Source organism: Myotis daubentonii, chromosome 13 (genome assembly GCF_963259705.1).
Source record: "Myotis daubentonii chromosome 13, mMyoDau2.1, whole genome shotgun sequence".
NCBI lineage: Eukaryota > Metazoa > Chordata > Mammalia > Chiroptera > Vespertilionidae > Myotis > Myotis daubentonii.
In genome coordinates this window covers 62,999,455-63,017,254 of record NC_081852.1, presented here as the reverse complement: position 1 = coordinate 63,017,254, position 17,800 = coordinate 62,999,455, and the positions used below count along the sequence as shown (strand labels likewise).

At 63.3% G+C, this 17,800-nt stretch overlaps 1 protein-coding gene across 4 annotated transcripts in view; it reads right to left on the bottom strand.

The window, feature by feature from the left end:
• CHST15 (carbohydrate sulfotransferase 15) overlaps positions 1-5,984 on the bottom strand; it is a 44,116-nt gene extending 38,132 nt beyond the window's left edge. The window contains exon 1 of one of the 4 annotated variants that reach the window (XM_059661779.1): positions 5,847-5,984. The gene's annotated coding sequence lies outside the window, so the exon portion shown is untranslated. Of the gene's footprint in view, positions 1-2,506; positions 2,621-4,844; positions 4,940-5,156; positions 5,223-5,846 lie in introns of those variants that run through there. The other 3 variants (XM_059661782.1, XM_059661780.1, XM_059661781.1) reach the window with 3 other exon arrangements.
• Between the last annotated feature and the right edge of the window lie 11,816 nt (positions 5,985-17,800).

The following is a 17,800-nucleotide window of genomic DNA, read 5'->3' as shown; positions in this document are numbered from 1 at the left end:
CAGGCCCCGGAGGGCGGGCAGAGCTACCAGACCCCCGGCGACAAGGGATGAGACCTCTCACACCCCAAATGCAGGTTCCAACCTCCTGGCAAAGATGCCCGGATGCTGGAGTCCAACCCCAGCGGGTCCAGGAGTCCCCAAAGGCGTAGACGGAGTCGGCGAAGAAGGAATGACACAGAGACAGCATTCAGTTCATCAGCAGCCTAGCCAGGATCTCCAGCCAAGTTCTGGTCTCGATCTCCAGAGAGGTTCTGCTTAGGATCTCCAGCCAGGTTCTGTACAGGTTCTCCAGCCAGGTCCAGTCACCAGGTTCTAGTCAGGTTCTCTTGCCATGTTCTATAGTCAGGTTCAGTCCAGGATCTTTTGCCATGTTCTCTCCAGTGAAGTTCTTCTGTCTCCATGCTCCGTGTAGGTTCTGTCTTCTGAATTCTCTTCTAAGCTCTGTCTCCTGAGTTCTGTGTCCTAAGTTCTGTGTCTTGCTGTCTTGTTACATCTGTATTTATACCAGTTGATTCAATCCTATCAATCTCTATTACAAAGGTTAGGGCGTTTCTTATCTCCATTCCAGGGAGTAAAGATTATGTAGCTTAAGCATGATTGTTCGTAGTTAAAGTGATTAATTACCCGCCTGGCACTTAGTTAAGGGGTTTTATTCCCTCCCTAACTTCAGGGGAAAATCCCTACCTGGGGATTCAACCTTTCTCGGAGAGGTGACCTTGGTTAAAACACAGCGCCAAGAAGGTGAGCAAACATATTAAGAACCGTATGCCATATATGCCAGGTCTCTTGAAACAGCAAGGATGGACCGGCTCCCGGCACCCGGAGCCCAGGGCTGCCTGGAGGGGGAGCCACCCGCTCTCACGTCCCCTCCTCCCTCTCAGAGGCCCAGGGAGCCAACGGCCCGCGGGCGTCCATTCCACGTCAAGAGAAACTGGGAACCCCGGGGTCCCGCGGTGAGAACAGCATCGCGCGGCGGGACCTAATGGCTCGCCCAGGCCGGGGTGTCTGCAGGCACCCGGGCGGCAAGGCTGCCCGTTTCCGTCACAAACACAATCCTGGATAGCGGCCCAGTTTCTGTTAGGACACCTCTGCTTCTGAGGATCCGCCAGCCGCTTCCTTCCGAGGGAGTGAGCGCCGAGGCCTGGACCGGGATGCGTTCTAGAACCTAACACAGGCCCCCGGGCACCCTGCTCCAGGCCCAACAGGTGACATTCAAAAGCCACTCAGGACCCTTCCAGCAGGAGCCGCCTGGCCGGCCCTCTGCCCGACTTCATCAGCGAGAATGCAGCCGGCCGGACCCGAGCCTGACCCCAGCCTGACCCAGCCAGACCCCAGCCTGACCCCAGCCTGACCCCAGCCTGACCCAGCCTTACCCCAGCCTGACCCATCTTGACCCCAGCCAGACCCTAGCCTGACCCAGCCTGACCCTATCCTGACCCCAGCCTGACCCTAGCCTGACCCCAGTCTGACCCAGCCTGACCCCAGCCAGACCCCAGCCTGACCTATCCTGACCCCAGCCTGACCCCAGCCCTCCACAGGGCCCGCCAAAGGCCTCGGAGCGCAGCTGTGTGCCTAGCCCTCTGCACAGATGGAGAAACAGCCCAGAGAGTGAAGCAACCAGCGAGGACAACGAACCAGGATCCCAGGTGTCCCTCGGGTCCTGGCCTATGGGTGTCCGTGTGGGAGAATATGCAGAAGTCATGCATCCCACCCCACCCAGGGAACATACATGAAAACTGCATGTGCAAGGTCAGGGGCTCAGAGACACCCCAGCCCCGGTTCTGACCATTACAGGACCCACAGAGCCCGTGTGTGCGCGCACCCTGACGCCAGCCCTGCTCCGAGCCGTGGAGGTGCTAGCGCTCAGGAGCCCGCTCCGAGGCCCGGCTCCGCTGCACCCCCAGGCCGGGCCGCCCGGCAGCAGGTTACGTAACTCTGACTCTCGGGGTCCGCTCCCCCGGCTGAGTGCCGCCCCCACGCACCTGGCCCCGGCCCTGGGGGCAGCCTCCCCGCAGAGCTGCTGCTGCTGCTGCTGCTGCTGATGCATTTCCTCCACGTCGTCCCTTTCGCCATCGGCACAAACGGGGAACCGCTTGCCACTGCCGCCACCCCCACTTCCACTCTGGGTCACGCCCACCTCCCCTGAAGCCGTGATTGCCATTCTCCCCACCCACTCCACTCCTCCTCCGCTCTCTCCCTCTGCCCGCCCGCCCGCCGGTGCCTCCCCAGGCTCCGAGCCGGTCCCTGGGATCTCCGAGCCGCCGCCCCCCCTCCGACTGAGACAAAGGGGCACCTGTGACCTGCCTGGCACGGGGCCAGCTGGGAACCAGCGGGCACCCGGCAAGCGACAGCTGTTTTGATCGACGTCTTCCTCCCAATTCCCCAACCTAAAAGAAGCCCTCGGCCCAAATTCCCACCAGACCTTAGCTCTTCCTCCGGCCCCTGGGCTGATGCGCTAACCGGGTAACAGGCTCCTGCTGTGAAGCGCAGCCTCCGCCCAACTCACCGGGTCGGTGCTTTATTTCCAGGGAAGCGTCTGGGGGAGGAAGTCTCGCTCCGAGGACCGTGAGGAAGCCCGCTGTGCAGTGGGAGCGCTCCCCTCCCAGCGCCTGGCCCGCTCGCCGCGTGAGAACACAGCCGCTCAGGCCCAACTGAGCGGAGCCACCGCCACCGCGGAGCAGGAAGTCAGAGTCACTCCTGAACTTCCGACCCCAGACCGCGGGGGGAGGGGGGGGGGCGCGCGGGGAGGGGGGCGCACCACCACCACCAGTGACGGAGCGCGCCCCCTCCAACTCACATGCTGCTAAAGGGGTGCCCGCCACCGGCTGCTCTTAAAAGACACTCCGGTGCCAGCAGCTCCTTTTGAAAGGGATTCAAGGGGGCTCCTCTCTCCTACGAAAGGGTTCCTTCCAGGTGGCATCTGTGAAAGCCTGGCCTGGTGAGGGGGAGGAAGGAGGCGTGGGGAGCTCTGAGGCCCCGCCCGGCCTGGCGGGGGGAGGGGGCAGGCCCAGGCGCTGGGGGTGCGAGGCCTGCACTCATCACCCACTTACCGGCTGTGTGAGCCTCGTCTTAACACCACGTCTGTTAAGATGAGCCCCTCACAACCCAGGCCTCTCCAGCAGGGTCCCTGCCTCCCTGTCCCCCCAGCTCGGCAGGCCGCGCACTGTTCACTCGTTCACTCGCGGGTCAGCTCCCTCCCGCGAGGGCTGGGCCCAGGTCCACCTTCCCATGGGACCATCGCCAGGGGCTCAGCCAAGGGATATGTTTGGTCAACGAAATGCTATAAAAAGTTTCATGCAGAAGCACATTCACAGAGCTATCGGATGGCCCACAGGCAGGCGAGGGAGCCTGGCACGCGGCCACAGGCACAACGGGCAATTCTCAGCCCCTCAGCCTCGGGGGCGTGACCCTGTCGCATCTCCCAGTAAACAAACAAACACCCAAACACCAGAGGACGCCAAGCTCCGACCTCCCACCTCCCTCCGGGCAGGCCCTCACCGAACCCTCTGCTCTGCTTCTAGAATTCGAGCCCACCCTTCATTCCAGGCTTGAGAATTCTCTGGAAAATTAACAAAACCTGTCTAGTGGGTTTCCTCCCCCTCGGCTGGAGCTGAGTCCACGCTGCCTTCTGGGGGTGGGGGTGGGGTCCCGGGCTCACCCGTCAGGGCAGCCCGAGCCTCTGCTCCCTATCCTCCTGGTGCCAGTCAGGCCTTGGATGGCCACAGTCTCATCACAAACCAGCACCAACCCAAAGCGGCTGGTGGTGCAGGTTCAAAGGGCCTGGGGCTCGCCGGCCGGGCGGCTCAGTGGTTGAGCATGACCTATGAACCAGTGGTTTGATTCCCCGGGTTGCAGCTCGATCCCCAGTAGGGGGCGTGCAGGAGGCAGCCGATCAGTGATTCTCTCTCATCGTTGATGTTTCTCTCTCTCCCTTTCCCTTCCTCTCTGAAATCAATAAAAAATATATTTAAAATAAAAAAAGAACACTTCCCTGCCACTCATTTAGGACTATAAGAACGTATCTGGTAAAGACTGCCTCGTGTATAAAGCATGTTTATTCCGACGCTCGCTTAAACTAAACCACCTTCGATCTGTTGTGATCAATCAACACGTCCTGCTCCGACAGTGTGTAAACTGCACAATAATTAGTGCGGTGCTGGGGTGGGGGGGGCGCTCATGGCTTTGCAATGGGGTTGGGAGGGGACCGAGCGAGACCCTCTGCTCAGCCTCTGCAAACGCCACATCCCCCCAGCGTCCTGGGGACCCAACCTCATTCCCGAAAACTGCGGGCCATTAACTCGCCCGCTGAATCCAGCCCAGGGCCCGGGGGACGGGATAGGGGAGCCCCAGGAGCGGCCTCGGCCCGGCCTCGCCGCCTCCTCCTCCAACCTCCTCACCGGGGCGCGGACATCCAGCCGCCGGCAGCCCAGCCCCGGGTGCGGCTTCGACACCCGCGCTCACGGGGCCGCAGGCACCTGGGCACCCAGGACCGCGACGGGGCGGCGGGGCTGCCGCGCGCAGCAGCCGGAGGCTCCGAATCCCAATACGCACACGCGTGCTCGCGCCGGGGCGCCCCGAGGAGTCGGCAGGCGCTGCCACAGCTCCTCATTCATCCCCCAGAGGCAAGGCTCCGGGCACGGCGCCTGCATCCCGCGATCCCAAGGGCCCCAAGGGCGCCAAGGACCCCCCCCCCCCCCAGCGCGCTTCCTCCCACAGCCACCGCGTCCTCCGCCCGCGCACACAGCCCCGCAGACTCGCGCTCCACCACGACCGACCGCAGCGCTGCCCCGCGCCGGGGCCACCCCCACCCGCACCCCCACGCCGCCCCGCCATCCCGCTCAGACCTGCCACGCTTGGCTCAACAGGGACCCCGCGCCGCCGCTGGGAAGCGCCTGCAATGGGAGCCCGTGGGCGCCGGGAGGAGGCGCGGGCGGCGAGCGGGGGGAAGGGGCGGCGCCGAGAGCGAAAGTTCAGGCCGCTGGGGCCCGGCCACGCCCCGGTCCCTCCCAGGCCCGCCCCCGCGGTCCCCACCCCGGAACCAGGTTTCTCGGGCTTCAGCGCCCGGGGCCCCCGCCCCCCGCCATCACACGCCCCCTCCGCCTCGAGCAGCCGCGGCCCTGGAGCCAGAGCCGGGAGCGGGGCGGGTGCCCACCTACCTGCCTCGCCGGCGCCCGAAACTTCCCCGAAGTGCGCGGCGGAGCGAGCGCCCGGCAGGGAACCCCGCCCCCAGCCCCCCTCCCCTGCCCCCCACGCGCTCACACGGCGAAAGCGCCGGGCTGTTGGTCCGTCCGTCTTCCGCCCGCAGCCGCCACCGCGGGTGGCGCTACCCCCGGGACCGACCCGTGCGCCCCCCGCAGGCCTCGGGCTGCCCGCAGCGCCACCACCCCGGCGCCCGGTCCCCGGTCCCCCAGCTCCGGCTGCATCCACTCCAGCCGGCGAGGGGGACGCGCGGGCCCTGGCGCAGCCACCGGCCATCCTGCCCGTGGGGGCCGGCGCGCGGAGCCGCCGTAGCACCGCCAAGATCGGCGGCGAGGGTCCGCCCTTCCCGGGGACCGCGGGAGCCTCGCGGAGCCCGGGCCGCGGAGCCGCACCGGGCCCAGACCTGCCTCGGCGTGGCGCGCTCGCAAGTTCATTGTCTGCTGGGCCGCCGCCGCCGCCACCAGCGCCGGGAGCGCCGCGGGGATTGAGGCTGCGCACAGCCTCCGCGGCCGGGACTCCCGGTGCCCAGCCCGGCCCGGCCGCCGCCGGCGCTGCGGGGCGGGCACGCGGAGGGAGCGGGAGCCCGGACCCAGGCGCCCCCCGCCGGCCCTCCGCGCCCCACCCCGCGCCTGGCTCCCCCCTGGTACCTGCGGGAAACGAGCGCAGCCCCGGGGCCTCTGCGGCTCCGGCTCCGCGGGAGCGCGCCCAGCCCCGCGCCGCGAGCCCGGCATCCAGGCGCGGCCACCTGCCCCCCCGGGCGAGCGAGCGAGCGGCGCAGGAAGGAAAAGTTTGGGAGTGGCGCGCGGGTGGCGAAGGAAACCGCGGGAGGACCCGCCCCCGCGCCGGTCGCGGACGCACAGCCGCGCGGGTCTGGAATGCGAGGCCCGGGCGTGCGCCGCGCTGGGTTTGGTCCCCTCCCCCCCTCCGAGTCACACGGGGTGCGATGCGGGGATTTCAAACGGAAAGAAAGCTGAGACCCTGGAGTCGGCCAGCGACCCCCCGCCAGGCGTTTTTAACGACCCGGCGGTCCGGAGCCAGCCCCACGCACTGGGACTCCAGGCCGCGCCGCGGGTGGGTGCTGCGACCCCGGCCGGGCTGCGCTTGCGTCCCCGGGAGGCTGACGGGCTCCGGGGCCCCGCGCCGTTGCTTCCGCGGGGAGGGGAGGGGAGGCTTGGCGGGACCGAGCGCCACCCCACCGCCCGCCGCAGTGGCCCGAGGCGGCCGCCCCGAGAAACCACCTGGGCTGCCCGAGGTCACGGGAGCCGCGCCAGTGGCCGGTTCCGCGGATTCTGTTGTGAGGACGCCATCGGTTAAAGAAAAGACGCTTTGAATCCGGGAAGACTGACTCAAGGGGCGCTCAGAGCCCGCAGCCCGCCGCCCAGGAAACAGGTCCGAGGGACAGAAGCGAACCCTTGTCTGCAGGCACGCAGCCCGCTGCCGGCCCACGTCCCCGTGGCCGCGGTCCAGAGCCCTCCTTAAAGCGACCAGAAGTGGGGCCCAAAGTGCCTTCTAAGCGGGGAGCCTGCACACCGCTAGGGGGCGCCTCCTGGCAGTGTCCTTTCCCCTCCCCCCCTCCTCTTTTTTTCTGAAAAACATGATCTTCAGCCCCCCCCCCCCCCCAAAGGATAACCTGCCTGGAGGTGGCCCGCTTCTGCTCCGTGCAGAGTCACACTCCGGATGAAACCGCAAATGGGAAGATGGGGTGAGAGGGGAGTTCTTCCAAACGGCCTCTTGTTTTCCTGCAAATAATGCCTCTTACACAAAATCTACACCGAAAAGTAACGCAGCCTCGCGACCAGTCCTGGAACCTCAGACCCGATGGCTTTTTCCACACAGACGCCTTGGTGATTTTTATTCATCATCATTATTTTTTTAAAAACAAAACTCTTTTTTCTGGAAATACAATGAGCTGCTTTTTTGCGGGGTTCATAATTCCCCATAGATGGTGATGCCATTTTTCAAGGTCTTACCCAGGCTGTGGCTTGGGGGCTTATTTATTAGCTCCCAAGCAAAGCCCGCCTTTCAGGGAGGTTTATATACCCGAGTAATTGCGTCGGGGGACACGGGGCAGGGCGCCGCTAAAAGGGCCGGTTGTACGTGGGTCTGCAAGGAAGGCCCTGGGCCAGGCAGCTGTCAGACCGGCGTGCGCGACGGGTTTAAACAAACACGGGGAAGGTTCTATGGAAACACGGAGGAGGAAATCCCTTCTGTAAGGGTGTGTGGAACATTATTCCACAACCGCACACACCGCCGCCCCGCCGTCTTTCCTCTCCTCCCTCCGAGTCAACACTGGCTCCTTGTGGAGATGGCGCTGGGCCCACCGGGATCGCTTTCACATTCAGGTGTCAGGAACCACGTCTGACACGGAGCAAATTGTTTCTAAGTGAAATCACGGAGCCACTTTGATAGAATTCCACCAGGGACTTTGCAAAGGGATTTGATGCACGTGCCTGAGATTAACTTGGGGGGGAGGGTCGAGTTTTCCCTCTCAACGTTCATTTCAAAAAACACCCAAGAACTGCACTTGAGCCTGTGATTCTGGAGAGTCGAGAGAATACCCAAATGCCAGGCATGTGTGAAGGAGGGGGTGATGGATAGATAGATGGACGAGGAACGGTGAGAGAGGCTGATGCCAGCATGACATTAGCAAGTAAGGGGTGAAAAAAATGCAGATATCGGAGAAAATAAATTTCCCCTCCCCATATGCACGCTTGGAGGATGCCGTAATTCTGGAGTTAAATCACCTGGCGTCAAACCTGCTTCCCATACCTACCAGCTGAGGGACGTTGGGCAAGCCCATTCTCCTTTCTATGTCTCAGTTGGGGCTTCTAATAGCACCTCCTAGCGGTAGATTGAATTATTGATTCCCTGGGTTGGGGGGCGGAGGGGGGGGCGGGGGCGGGGCGATAACGGGTCCACATCCTTGTCACAGTCTCAGAGAGCATGGATGATCTTCCCCATTCCTGGACTTGGACTTGGCCACATGACTTGCTTCAGACGATGAGATCCGGGGGGGCTTGCGACTGAATCAGAGGCTGGAAGCGTGTTGCAAGCCGGGCCTGCTCTCGTTGGTTCTTGTGGCCCAACATGAGGAGAACATGTCCCAAGAAGCTGCGGCCTCTTCCAGCAAGGCTCCGGAAGGAACACACGCGGAGTACACCTGAACTCAGCGTGCGGGCCGGAGCCAGATCACCCCACCTACAGCTGGCCTCGGAGCTGCCCCCGCTGACCTACGGACACATGGCGGGGCAGGTGGGGTGGGGGAATGCCAGCTGTAAGCCAGTAAAGGTTGGAGTTTTGTTACACAGCATCGTTGTGGCAGTCGCTGACGGGTACATTCCCTCAGTGGGCTGGTGTGAAGATTAATGACAAAATATTTGACAAATACTAAGTACAATTCTTGGGACTTGGAAAGAGCTCAGAAACATGAGCTCTTACTAGCAATCCACATAATTGACAGCAGTGTTGCACAGCGACGTCATAATTTGTAGCTGGCTAATTGGGTTAGTGAATAAGTATTACTTGATAAAGATTCTCTAAGAGCGAGGACATCACAAAACTGCAAGGCCAGGCGCCTGCCATGATCCCCAAGTCGCATCACTCCTTCTTTCCTTCATCCAGCAGGTGGTCCCTGACACCTGCTCTGCGCCACACACTGGAGCGAATGTTAGAGCCACCAAGTCTCCATCCCCAGCCACGGACGGGACCACAGAGCCCCACGTGGGACAGGCCCTCTGCTGAGCCCTTCGGCTCCGTCATCTGACCCTCACAACAGCCAATATTATTTAGACCCAATTTTTCAGGCAAGAAGACGGAGGCAGGCTCAGAAACCTAACAACATAGGAAAAGGACCGAGGCCACTCCATGCCTGTGTGCTGGTGCCAGTGAACTCGAGTTCATGGCGGAGACACCGGACAGGAGAGAACGGTGAGAGCAGAGAACGCGGTGAGCACAGCGGGTCCCTGTCCACATCACACGTGCTGGGCGCCTGGGATACGGAGGCTCAGAGCCCCGGCTCCGCTCCTGCCACCAGCCCTCAGTGAGACCCCGCCCCGCCCCGGCCCCCACTTCCTCTGACCGCAGGGAAATCACGTTGAAAGCTGCGCTGGGGGGTCATAGAGCTGTCAGCAGGAGAGGGTGCGGGGAGTCAGTCCATTTCAAGGGAGTGACAGGGTAGGAATCACAGTTCTGGGAACGGTTCCAGCACCGTGAGAGCGGGGACAGCAGACACCTCCCGAGGAAAGGAGACAAGGCCAGGCCTTGGGCACCACTCATCACGGCCGGCTCAGCAGCCACAGCCTTGCTTCGGTCAATCCGCGGCCAGGACATCCTGGCTGGGTGTGTGGGGTCTCCCATCCGCCGCCTCCCAGCACGCAGCGCCCCTGGAGGAGAGCCATGTGCGATGCGCCCACAGGCCTTCATGACCAGCCGATGCCTTCCCCTCACTCCCACGTGTGAGGCGGGGACGGCGTGGGCGTGGAGGGCTGCGGGGTCAGAGCCCCCTGCTGGCTGAGGCTGTGCCGGGTGACGGGGCCTCGGGGACCGGGCACAGGCTCTCCATTCCTTTCTGCGGCCCCGGCTTCAGATGGCGGCCCCGGCCTGTGACTGACAGGTAGACTTCTCGGCCCCCTGGAGCGCATCTCCGTTTCATAAATTTAGAAATTCTCCGTTAGACTCTCTCCTGCCGCAGCAGCGCATCCATTAAGGGCACTTGAAGCCGATTTGGGTGTGCTGATCCGTCACCGATCCCCGGGACACGTAGGTTCCTGTGAAAATCTCCCACCCCCGCTCCAAACCGCCACCGGATTTAGGATGCTGCCAAGCGGGCTCCTGAAAGCTGCAGGCTCCCACTCCGCGCGGAAACTTCCGTGAAGAGTGGAGTGAGCCCGGCAGGCGTGGCTCAGTGCTTGAGCGTCCACCCAGGAACCAGGAGGTCAGGGTTCATTCCTGGTCAGGGCACAGGCCCCGGGTGCGGGCTCGGTCCCCAGCAGGAGGCGTGCAGGAGGCAGCCGATCCATGATTCTCCCTCATCATTGATGTTCCTATTCTCTCTCTCCCTCTCTCTCTCCCTCTCCAAAATCAATAAAAATATATTTTAAAAAGAGAGAGAGGGGGATGGGACCAGTTTTAAACAACTGAACGTGTGTGCTCTGAGAGCTGTGCACCCTCACGAGTCCCCCCCACCCCCGGGGGGGCAGTTCCTTAATCAGAAGATGCTGCCATAGACGGAAGGCTGTGGAATTCTATTTCCACCTTCCCTCCTGGGAGGTGAGAGACCAGCAGCCCCAGGAGGGCAGCCGTGTGAGTCCCTTCCCAGCCCCGGCTCAGAGCCCAGCCGCCCGCAGCCCCGTGAATGCCGGTGAGTGGCTGTGACTTGTCCACCAGACGCAATGAGAGTTTCACCATCTCCCACAATCACTGTTCTCCCACCAGTGAGATTGGGGTCCGCAAGGCACAGGCAGAGCCTCAGAAGGAAACCAGACGGAGACCCACGTGAAGTGGGGCCCCTGGAGCAAATGGGAACGACACACCCACACCCACCACACACACGCACACACGCGCGCACACGCACACGCGCGCACACACGCGCACACACACAGGCTCAGCCGTTGTTGGTGACGCCCTGCCCAGCTCTGCTGCTGGCTCCAGCCCACCTGCTCCACCCGCAGCCCCCAGTCCTGTGAGTGTCCATCGGCACCTTCTCCTCCCGCCCAGCCCCGCCCCAGGCCCGCGAGGAGCCTGCAGGTGGCTTTGCCGTCTCTCCGGAGCCGCAGGCATCCTGAGCGCGCGGGGAGGTTGAGAGGAGGTCCTCAGTCAAGGCAGCACTCGGGGGCTGAACCCACAGCCAGGTCAGCGCACCCAGAGGAGCTGGCGTCACCGCTGGCTGCTGATCTGGACCGGGCAGTGGCCTTCTGGTCAGTGGTGAGGCTGGGCCTCCGGCCTCCGGGCCCGTCTCAGAGACCTGGACGCCAACCCACCCCCGTCCCCTAAGCACACGGGCAGAGCAAGGAGAGGGGCCAAGCACCTGGCTACCGAGGCCCCAGGGGAAGGGAAGGAGGAGGGGGAGGGGGAGGGGGAGGGGCAGGACAGGTCCCCCCTCCCCTCAGGAGCCTCCTTGCTACATAGAGACAGGAAGAGGGTGCTTGGCTCACCCTGACCTTCGGCTGAGCACTCACCTGGGGGCCTCACATGTCCCCTCAGGCCAGGGCACTACTGACCGGGACCAGAGGTGGCCCGTGGCAGGCTGAGGCACCACGGCGCGCACAGCCCTGTCCAAGGGGACATTGGCCGGCTCAGCTCCTGCTGGGCGGGTCAGGGGAGCCAGAAACCCGAGTTTTATTGTGAAGCAGCCCATTAAGAAAAAAAAATCTTTGACTGGCAACTAAGTCAGATAAGAAATTGAGCATCCAGTGGAGTCAACTGGTCCGAGTGCAGGAGAGACGTCCACGGGCCACCACTTCCATGCGCCTGGGCCAGGGGCTTCCCACCTCCTCAGCTAAGCGGGTCCGTGCGGGGCTGGGAGGGCTAAGAGGATGCTGCCCGTTCTACAGCTGAGAAAACTGAGGATCCTGTGCTTGGCCAAAGGCACACGGCTTTGCAAACAGCAGAGCAGCAGACGGGGTGGTACCCCCCATCCAGAAATGGGCCAGATGTCACCTGGGCGCCCCCCCCCCCCCGGCCGGTCATCACCAGGAGGGCTGGGCGCTCAGGCGGGGGCCTCTGCCAGGAGAGTGAGGGGCGGGTCACCTGGCTCCTGATTCGCACATCACTGTACCAGGAGCCCATGCCCACAAGGGCTGCAAGCGGCTTCGCGGGACAATGCCACCGTTACAGGCCTCAGGGCCATCTGTCATTCTTTCTTTTTTTAAAAAAAATATTTTTTTATTGATTTCAGAAAGGAAGGGAGAGAGAGATCGAGCCCACAACCCAGGCATGTGCCCTTGACCGGAATCAAACCGGGGACCCTTCAGCCTGCAGGCCGACACTCTATCCACTGAGCCACACCAGCCAGGGCCCACCTGTCATTCTTGTTTACGCCTTTTATTTTGCGGCCCAGCCCGGCTGTGATGTTTCTGGCCTCTGGTTGGCCCCGGGTAGGGAGGGTCCTGGGAGGAGGAGTCAGGCCCCGAGAGCCAGGAAGGGAGAAGGACGTGCCCTGGACCAAGGCCTGGGCCCTGCAGCGCATGAAGGCCTGGGTCCCTCTCCCCCAGCACCCGCTGTCTTTGCCCCGACCTGAAGGGACCTACCCTTCCTGAGTCCTGCTCCTGGCCTGCTGCCCACAGGTGCCCACGAGGTCGCATTGGAGACAGAGCCTTGCGGTGCCCCCTCCACCCCCTTGCCCACACTGGTCTCCCCGCACCCCCCACCCCGGGTGGCCTCTGGACCCCCAGGAGTCCTGGTGTCCAGCACCCAGCTTCCTTGTGGGGCTCCCCTGAACCCCCGCCGGCGCACGGGGCTCCCTCTGCCTTGAGGGGCTCAGGAACCGGAAGTCCGGTCCTCGCCTCGGTCGCCGCGCCGCTGGGCGTCCGAACGAGGCTGTCACTTAGGCTGCGGTCAGGGACGTGTCCAGCTGCCTCCCAGCCGGGTCGTTATAAAAACAATCATTTCCTCTTTCAACGCAGCCCCCGAGCTGAGCGGGACTTGCAGGGAGGAATCACATATTCATAGAAACGACGGTGGGCGTCCCATCGGGAACATCAATGAGGCGAGGGGACGCAGAGGCCTCCTTCTCTGTGCGCCCCGTGAGGGCACGGCCCCCCTCGACGAAGAACCCAGACGCCAGCAAGGTCCGCCTGCCGCCCAGCGCCTCCCCACGCGCAGGCAGGGCCCGTGAGCAGCTGTGTGGGGTCGCCCGGTCCTTCGGGCCTGCACCCCATCTCGTAAGTCCCCCAGGGAGACAGGAGCGCCCCACTTTATAACGGAAGTTAGGCTCAGAGAGGGCAGAGCCGCCGGACCCCGAGCTGAGTCCTGAGTGGAGGGCGAGCCCGGGACCTGGGCGAGCTCTCCCTGTCTCCCCCTCTTCACTCCGCAGATCGGCACCCGCAGCAGCCCCAGGACTGGCCTTTCTTCGCCCGTTTCGTGGACACGGACGCTGCCGCGGACAGAGCTTTGCTGGGACGCCTCCCCGAACCCCGAATGTTCACCCAGAGGAGGGTCCCAGCACCCCAGGCCCCTGGCCCACTTCTCCTGGGATTGGGGGCCCCTGGGTGGCTTCCGGTGTGTTTTCCGGTCCTGCTTGCTGTGCAGCTGGATCTTAGACCCCCAGCCGTGGAGGCCAGGCTTTCTGCGCCTCGCTGCCTCCTGCTGACTCAGCGGGCTGGGCCCCGCCGGCTGCCCTCCTCTGGCCGCGGGTGAGAAATAGTTATTGTTGAAGGGTCGTCTGTGTCCTCAAAGGCGCTCAGGCCTTTAGGGGACAGACAGGCTGGGAACGTGTGGCCTGACTCCCACACCTGCCCCTGTGGGTTTGGCGCCAGGGCTCCTCTCCACAGGGGCCCCATTTACACAAGCCGAGCTCCACTTCCCCTTTCCAACCCGATGTGGTTCTGCTGGGGAATCAGACAAATGCCTTGGCCCCCGCACCTCCGTTTACCCATCTGCACAATGGCTGCAGTCAGATGCAGGTGCTGATGGGCTTGTAAAGAGCCCACCTCTGCGTTGGGTGTCGACCTATGAACCTGGAGGTCAGGGCTCGATTCCCGGTCAGGGCACAGGCCCGGGCTGTGGGCTCGATCCCCCGTGTGGGGCGTGCAGGAGGCAGCCGGTCCGTGACGTGGTGCCTTTCAGTCTGTCAGCCTCCCCCTTGTCCCTTCAGAACTGGCTGCCTTCCCTGTCTCCTCGAGCCATGCCGAGCGGGGGTTTGGGGGAGGAGGACCCCTTAGACCAGGCGGGGCTTGTCCTGGTGCCCGGGGAGGTGGGCAGGATGGCCACACTCCGTGGGTGGGTGGATCTGAAGCCCACGCCTCTCTCCCAAGCCCTGCATGTTGTGTCCCGCTGCTTCCTGTCTTCCCCCAAAGCGGCCCCAGACGTCCTGCCCCGACTCAGGGAAGGCCAGTCACCCCACGAGGAGGCTGGGGACCGCCCTGGCTTCCCGCTGGGCTCTCCATTCTGCTTGGTGACAGTTCAAGGACCTGACCCTCCTCTCCTGCCCCATGGCCGTGGCCCCACTGGGGCCCCTACTCCCCTTGCAGGAGCCTCTGGTGGGCCTCTGGGCCTCCAGCCCACTGTAGCCAGAGCTCCATAACTCGTGGCTTCCCAACACCCTCTCCTCAGCCCTGGGCCTTAAATATGTTTCCCCCTCAGCCGGGGAGGCGCCCCCTGCAGGGTAGCAGACACCTCCTGCTCACTGACTATCCATGCGCCCCTGCACCTCCCGGCCCAGCTCGCAGGTGGAGGAGGCCGCGTGACGAACTCTGGACAACGGACTGGCAGTGCGTCAGGTGACGGTGTCATTTCAGGCTGAAGGACAGAGGAGCAGGTGGCAGCTCTTTGCCGACTGTCTGGTGAGATGGTGGCCCCCAGGCAACACAGCCTGCATCACCGAGTCACCACAAAGGGGCACCAGCTGTTGGCACGCAGCCTGGCCTCTGCGTGAACAAGAAGGGGTCGTATGTGTCCAGCCCCCGAGAGGCCAGGCTGGTGGCTGCTGTAGCGGAGGCCTCGCCCATCCTGACTGGTATCCTGGTGAATTCCCTTCCCTCTTGGACACAACTCGTCACCTCCTCTAGACGCCTCCTGCCCAAGCCCCTCAGGCGCCCAACCTGCACTTCTACAGGGAACTGTGATTTCCCCAAGGGGAAGGAATTTATCATCTTCATCATCATCATCCTCCTCCTCATCATCACCATCGTCATCACCATCATCATCACCATCATCCTCGCCATCATCCTCGCCATCATCATCACCATCATCCTCACCATCATCCTCGCCACCATCATCACCATCATCCTCACCACCATCATCTTCACCATCCTCATCACCATCCTCATCACCATCAGCAGCATCGTGTATCTTTTCTTACCACATCTAAATGCGTTACACACACACTGTATCTTATCTAATTCTGGTCATCACCGTCTGACATACGTACATTGTATTGTTCCCTTTTGTAAGCCAGGGAACCGAGGCTCAGAGAAGTACGCGGCTTATTTCATCAGCCAGACGCCAAGGGCAGTCTGTCTGTCCAGACCCACCGCCAGTGCGCCCAACCGCGCCGAACCCCTCCTGTCCGTCCCAGCCCTGGCCCTGGCTCTAGCACGCCTCAGCGCCCCACAGGTTCATTGAATGAATACGCAAGTGACGCTTCCTTCCTGCATTCCTTTCATGCAGTAGAGCCGCGGGGGAGGGGGGGGGGATGTGCGGGGGGGGGGGACGTGCGGGGGGGGGGTGCGGGTCGGCGGGGGGGGGGGGTGCCCTGGTGCTGGGAGCAGGTGGCGAGCTATGCCAGGACGATCCCCATCTTGCCCGCTCACTCCAGGGCAGCTGACTCGGACATCTCCCCTCAGCTCCATTGGCGGAGGGTGCTGTGAGGCGCCTTTAAGAGGAACTGAAGGAGGATGGGATGAACACAGCCCTCACTGCGTGCTTCCACCTTGACACCGGGATTCTAAGACCTTGGTCCCTCCCGTCCAGGAATAGCCCTTTGCCCCCTCCCCCCCGCAAAGTCGCACGGCCTTGCCCAGCGAACAGAGCGCTCTCCGGTGTCTTATTTCTCTGGATTCTGAGATGTGGGCTTATTCTCCCCATTTCCCAGAGGAGAACACTGAGGCCTAGAGATGTCAGGCAGCGCACGAGTGAGCCCACGTCCTCCCCAGAGGAGCCCATGGGGGGTGGGGGAGGCCTGCTGGGAGAGCAGGGAGCTGGCAGGCAGCTCCGGGAGCCTCGTCTCTGGTATCACTCAGCACAAGGGAGCCATTGTGCGGACCGTCCTCTTTCCTGGGCAAAAGGAAAGGCCGATCCAAGGTAACAAGCGGGGAGATTGTGAGAGGCCCAGGGAGGCCAGTCCTGGACGTGGCGTGGACGCCGGCGGAGAGCGGCCGGGTGAGCAGGCAGCCTGTCCTCCAGCGGCTCCGCGGATGCCAGGCCAGGGAGAAGGACGGCGCTGTCCTCTGGGCAGGGCCTGTCGTAACGACCGCGCCCAGTGGACAGGCTCGGCGTCCGGAATGGGCTGCGGGGGGCCGTTTGTCCTCGTCCACACCTCGGCCTGATCTGCGACCCAGCAAGACAGCAGGGTGTTTGAATCCACTCTCATGACGGGCTCCCCGGCTCCCGCGGATGAGAGGATCCACAGCCGGAGCCGTCGCACGAGGAGGGAAGAGAGGGCCTCCTTCCTGGGAGCAGTGTCCTGCCCGCGGCTGGCCCTGGTGCCCACGCGGCTGCGGCCATCTCGCCTGCCGCCAGGGCCCAGGCCCACACGCGGAGTGGGCAGAGCTGCCGGGATCAGGAGGAAGGGGGCCGGCGCCTCGCCATCCGTTGGGCTTGCCTCGCTCGGGACTCCCGGCCTCTGTGCCTCAGAGCACACTCACCCTCCGTGGATGCACCCAGTCTGGCCTTTTCCGGGGGCCATGGAGACGCAGGAAACTGTGCCAGTGGATGGACGGGGACGTGCGGATGGATAGACGGGTAGCCACTGCCTGGTCAAAAGGCACGAGGCTGCCCAGCCTGTGTGGCTCGGTGGTTGAGCATTGACCTCTGAACCAGGAGGTCACAGTTCAATTCCCGGTCAGGGCACAGGCCCGGGTTGCGGGCTCAGTCCCCAGTGTGGGGCATGCAGAGGGCAGCCCATCAATGGTTCTCTCTCATCATGGACGTTTCTCTCTTCCTTTCCCTCTCCCTTCCTCTCTGAAATCAATAAAAAATATTTTTTCTTTAAAAAGGCATGAGGCTGCTGTGAAGGAGACAGGCTCTTTAAGGGAGGGCATCCGTGCCCGCCCCACCCCACCCTGTAAAACAGCCGGCCAGGATGTCGGGACCTTGCCAGGCAGCAGGACACCCGTCCTGTGACATCGGGGAAACAGGCAGAGGCCGGCCCTGGGACCCGCCCGCATGGCAGAGGGGAGGGAGGATGCCACCAGCTGCTCCGGAGCCACTCTGGGGGATGCCAGGTCCCTGGGCTCCGAGGGACTTTCGGGACTCAGCCCCGGTGGCAGGGGAAGGACTCATGTTCCCATCCAGGCCCCAGAGTGTCGGGCGGAGGCTCGGGGCAGGGCAGCGCCTGTGCCCCCACAGGCACCTCGAACCACCCCGCACCCGGCACCTGACACGGACAGGGATGCTCGGACAGGGACGCTGGGAAAAGCCGTGTGGGCGTCCGTGTGGTGGCCCAGACCGTGCGGGAAGCAGGCAGGAGGGGCTCTGGCAGGGATGGAAACAGAACACCCCCCTCCGCTGTGAGCGAGCAGCCCCCGAAGACGGAAGCAGCTCTGCCGGCGACACCGATGATCTCTGAGGCCAGAGACGGTCTCACAGACGCCCCTGACTGGGCGGTTTCCAGAGCATTCCGACCGGCAGGCGGAATGAGAAATACTGGACACCTAACCGCTTGGGAATAATTACACCCCAAATGCAATACCTTAGCCAGCACGTCAGCCAATCGATGTTGTGC